This window comes from Peromyscus maniculatus, chromosome X (assembly GCF_049852395.1).
Source record: "Peromyscus maniculatus bairdii isolate BWxNUB_F1_BW_parent chromosome X, HU_Pman_BW_mat_3.1, whole genome shotgun sequence".
NCBI lineage: Eukaryota > Metazoa > Chordata > Mammalia > Rodentia > Cricetidae > Peromyscus > Peromyscus maniculatus.
Window position 1 is genome coordinate 54,237,258 of NC_134875.1, and position 5,321 is coordinate 54,242,578.

A 5,321-nucleotide genomic window follows, 5' to 3' on the forward strand; every position below is an offset into this window, starting at 1 on the left:
GCAAGGAGCCCTTCTGAAGCCCAAACGATTTTCTATTCTGATAGACAGCAAATGTTCTCTCCCGAAGGCACAGGAAGGACACATGGAGTGCAACTTGGCTACAACATATGGTGCTGAAACAGCAAGCTGATAAGTCTTTAGCAGTACTTGACAGTGGTAAGAGATCAACTATTGTCACATAAATATTAAAAAGCTCCTCTAGTACTCTGTTGGAATGAGATTATGTTTAACCATATAAATACTTTCATTTTAAGAGCAGCTAAATTTTCCTAGAAACAATGTATTACGTACTCCATCGGGTCAAGACCAATTAAATGTTCAGTTGGTTCAAGGTTATACCGTTGCTGTTGTTGCTGCTTCCATCTAGTGAAAGCAGGGTATTTCTTATACCCCGTGGAACCACAATTCTTCCTGTAGATAACAAGATATGCTAGAGATTACCAATATGAGTTGTGCCTAGAGAACTCTAACCTGTAGAATTCCTAAAAAAACACTGGATCTGGCCCTAGACACGGAAGCACAATAACATTTATTCTAAAAGTTCTTCTGTAGCATATTTTAGCAATTCATTCACCAGTAGCCATTGACTGAATGCCAGAATGATAATAACTCATCTCTTCTCACCAAGGCTCTGTGTTCCCTAGGCAAAATCACCAGAAGAGATTTAAAAAACAGTGATATCTAGGAGGTTGAAAACTTCACGATCCTTATACTTTTGTAATATCTTCAGATTCCGTATATGGTCTGGAGAATGTGGGTATAGAATTTAGAGGTCAGATTATAAGTAACAGTTTGTTATTTCTCTAAAGCTAGAATGGTAACATAGTCCCTGAAATGAGTGTGCATCTCCCCTGTGTGTGTTGGATTTGTAATTCCCAAGTTCTAAGAATAATAGCACTCACAGCTTAATAAATCAAGTAGAAACATACTTTAATGTTTTTAGAGTATGCCCACTTGTCCAGTGTGTAATATGAGTTTATAGGGCAAAGCTCCTATAGCACTGGCTGCTCTAACAGAATGAGTTTGGCCACTCTTCCTGATAAACCAATCAAAGTGATAAGTGATGGGGGAATGGAGAGAGAAAATATTTATTCAATGTGTCCACAATGGAAAGAAGGTGACCTCAAATCCATACCGATATGACATTTATATGTAAACAGGTGAATAATCAGGGCCAGGGGCATGAGGTGTACATAAATGAGGCAGACCTAATCAAGATGCAGTCCACCCATACCTGTCTCAATTCTGGTTCCCCAAGATTGTCTCAAAAAGTTATTACTTGAAGGACAATATAGTTTTCAAGATTCAATTCCTTCTATACCAGAGTGTGTCCTCACTCATTCATAGCTGCCCTCATCTGCGAAGTGTTCAGTCCTTTGATGTTTTGCTCTTCCTGAAATCCTAGGTGACTACAGGTTTAGGACAATGACATCTCTGTGTCTTCACCCTTGAAGAGGGAGAGTTTTTAGAAAGCTGCCCTTTGGGTGATTGACATACCAACTGCACAGGTAAATGAGTGAACCAAAGCTGAGACACAGATAAAGGGAGAACTCTAGGCGGTAAGTAGAAGTTCTCTTTCAACTGCTGTTGTTGTTTAGTGAAGTCAGCTTCATAATAGGACAGGCACCAGATCTTAGTGAAAAATAATTACAATTGCCCATATGTGTAAGGAAGATATCTGTATGCTACAATGACCTTTGGATGCAAGGTCAAGAGAAAAAAAAAACTTTGTCTATGAACCAAACCAGAAATACCAAAGCAGTGTGTTACATGGTTATGAGGAAGGGCCCTGGAACCAGCCTGTCTGGGTTCAAGTTCAGGATATGTTACTTATTTTGAGCACATCACCTGGACTTCTTATGCCTCTGTTTCTTCATATGAAACTAATAACAGTACATATAAAGTCACTTTATAAAATTATTACAAAAAGTAATTGAATTATTTTTAATTTTAGTTCAATTTAAATTTAATTTTTTTCAACTCTAGAATTTGTATTTATTACATTTTTTTCTTACCCATAGAGAAGCTTCCACTACCATGTAGTCTCTCCATCCTTTTTTTTTTTTTTTTTTTTTTTTTGGTTTTTTTTCGAGACAGGGTTTCTCTTGTGTAGCTTTGCGCCTTTCCTGGAACTCACTTGGTAGCCCAGGCTGGCCTCGAACTCACAGAGATCCGCCTGTCTCTGCCTCCCGAGTGCTGGGATTAAAGGCGTGCACCACCACCGCCCAGCCATCCTTTATTTTTAATTGCTCTAAACAGAAAAATTCAAAGATATAAAGGAAGATTGAGTGTACCCAGTACTTGGAGGGAGGCTGAATATGAGTCCTTTGTTACAGCAAACCTTCCTACTCATATTCAAATGACCTAGAGAGGTGGCTACAAATGAGGACCCAGTATTTTCAAAGGACCCACCTATTATTTTGTTCTGGAAGTCTCACTGGGAGCTCTCCAGGGAGTTCCCCTGGGCTGGCATAATTAGCAAGAGGCTACTAGTTGTTTTGACACCTGCCTCCGGTGTCTGCCCCTCCTCTGGGAAATGACTTACTTGCTAGGGCCAGACTCCTGCCTATGACAAAATGGCTAGAAGTAATGTCTGGGTAAAATCACCCTGGCCGCTTTTCAAGACAGCCCCAGGTGAACTGAGAGTTTTCCTCCCTATTCCCACTACCCTGCTCTTTTTTGTAATGGGAAAAAGGAAACCTGTCTTTCTTCAGATTCTCATCCCAGATGGTGTTTATTTCTTCTCACTTTTTCTTCCCCCTCACCTCACTTGGGGGAAAATGGAACAAAAAAGCATGGTTTCTACACAGTTAAATAATGTTTGTTCTGTGGTAAGGTCAAGAATTTGGGTAGGAGCAAGTAAAGAGAAAGAGGGCTTGGTGAGGCCACCAGGATTGAGTAATAATAGCTACTGGACTGAACGTAACCTCCCTGGCCTTGCCACCCACAGCCAGCCACCTGTAATTTCCCATTTCATTCTTTCTGAGTACAAGCCCTCAGAGGTCATGATTGTAGCTTTCAGTATAACTACCTTCGAGCATAATCATGACAGCAATAACTCCTATTTGCTGAGTGTTCATAATAGACCAGGTTTAAACCTGGTGTCTGCCTAACTCAACTCCTTCAACAATCACATCAGCCCTGTAAGGCAGGTACACAGGATCACGACTGGACAGATGCATACATTGAATCTCAGAGGTGAAACGAACTGCATGCAACCATGTAGTGAGTAGAGGGGAGGTTCCAAAGCACACAGAGACAATCAAGTCTCAGACTTGCCTGTTCAGATATCATTAGGTCACATTTGAGTTCATTATAAGTGCAAGTCTTTAGAAGTCAGGACCAAAGCTGCACTTTTATTCATCACTAGCTTAATAAGTATCAAACCAAAGTCACAAAAACTATTTGTTATCATGCCTGGGAACATCAACACTGTTCTTTAGAGTTTCTTTCATGACTTAGAAAGGGGGATGAAAGATTGTAGGCGCCAAAGGGGTAGAGGACGCCACGAGAACATGGCCCACAGAATCAACAAAACAGGGCTCACAGAGGCTAACGAGACAGACATGAACCATGTATGGGTCTGAGCTAGGTCCTCTGCGTATATGTTATGACTGTGTAGCTTAGTGTTCTTGTGAGACTCCCAACAGTGGGAGCAGGGGCTGTTTCTGACTTTTTTGCCTGCTTTTGGGACTCTTTTCCTCCAATTGGGTCGCCTCATCCAGCCTTGATATATAGGTTTGTGGCTAGTCTTATTGTAACTTGTTATGTCATGTTCAGTTGCTATCCCTAGGAGAGCTAGCTCTTTTTTTAAAAGGGAAATGGGAAAGTAATGGATCTGGGGGAGAAGAGAAGGGGTAAGGACCTGGAAGAGTAGAGGGAAGGGAAACTGCAGTTGGGCTGTAATGTATGAGAGAAGAATAAAAGAAAAAAAGTCCGTTAATTGTGGGCATATTATGCTCTTGCTGTGTGCCTAACAATGGAGAGGTTAGTTCTGGGTCCTGTGTGACCATTCTGAGGTAAGGAACAGCCTTTTCATGAGAATATGCTTAACTTACTTCCAACTAAAAGTAAAGAGGAACATAATAGAGAAGAATTGCAAAGCTGTTTTTTTTTAATGGGGAGAATAAATTTAGTGCTCAGGAGAGTGAGGAGGAACTCAGCAGAATGATCTGGAGCAGACCACTGAGTTTCACAACTCAGACTCTGCCAATCTCCTCCGTAAATACCCAGGCTATTCCAAGCCTGCTTCCTCTCTGGAGCAGATGCCACCAATCTCAGAACATCATGAGAGTAGACGTGTAATAGGCAAAAGATGCAAAAGACCATGTGGTGACTCCGTTGCACATTCAGCTAGCACTTTACAATGTGCAAAGCACCATCACCTACATGATCTCATTTGTCCTACTTACATTGAGAGCCAAATTAAGGCAGGAATGGTCATCAGTAGTAACCCCATTTTCCATATCAGGGTCTTGGGACTCCACAAAATGAATGGATATGCCCCTCCTGGTCCCACAGCTACGAAAGAATCAGGATTTGAAACAGGTCAGCTGACTGTAAATCATTGACCAATTAACAATGTTTAAGAACAATTAATTCAATTTTTATTTTTCCGCATACTAAAAGACATTTCATTTCCTATGAAGATATGAAAGACCTATGCCTTATAATCTGCCTAAGAAGGCATATACTCTACTACGTATAATAAGCACCTTTGTGGGATAGGTATTAACCAGACAAAAGTCCTTTAATCTCTATCTTTGGTTCCTCTACTTTTTCAAAGTCCTATAAAACATAATTACAGAAATTTCTCAGATGGTGTAGTTCTGCAAATGTGCTGAACTCAATTTAATAGTCACACTGTGTCTTACCTGGTTTGATCTTGTTCCACATTTGAGTACTATTTTGTCAAATAGATTAAATTTTTATGTATTTTGACACTGTACCCAGGACTCTGATAGCCATACAAATCGCTGATTTCCTACTTTGCTTTCTGTTGCTATGGCAAAATACTGACCAAACCAACTTGGGAAAGGAAAGGGGTTTGTTTTGGGTTGGTTTTTTTTTTTGGTCTATACTTCACATCACAGTCCACAAATAGAACTCCAAGCAGTAACTGAAGCAAAAACCACAGAGGAATATTACTGACTTGTTCTCAATGGCTTGCTCAGCCTGCTTTCTTATATAACCAAGGACCAGCTACCACGTGGTGATACCGCCCACAGTGGACTGGGACCTCCCACACAAATCACTAATCAAGAAAATGGCCCACAGATATGTCTTCAAGCCAATCAGATGAAGGCAAATCATCTGATGAA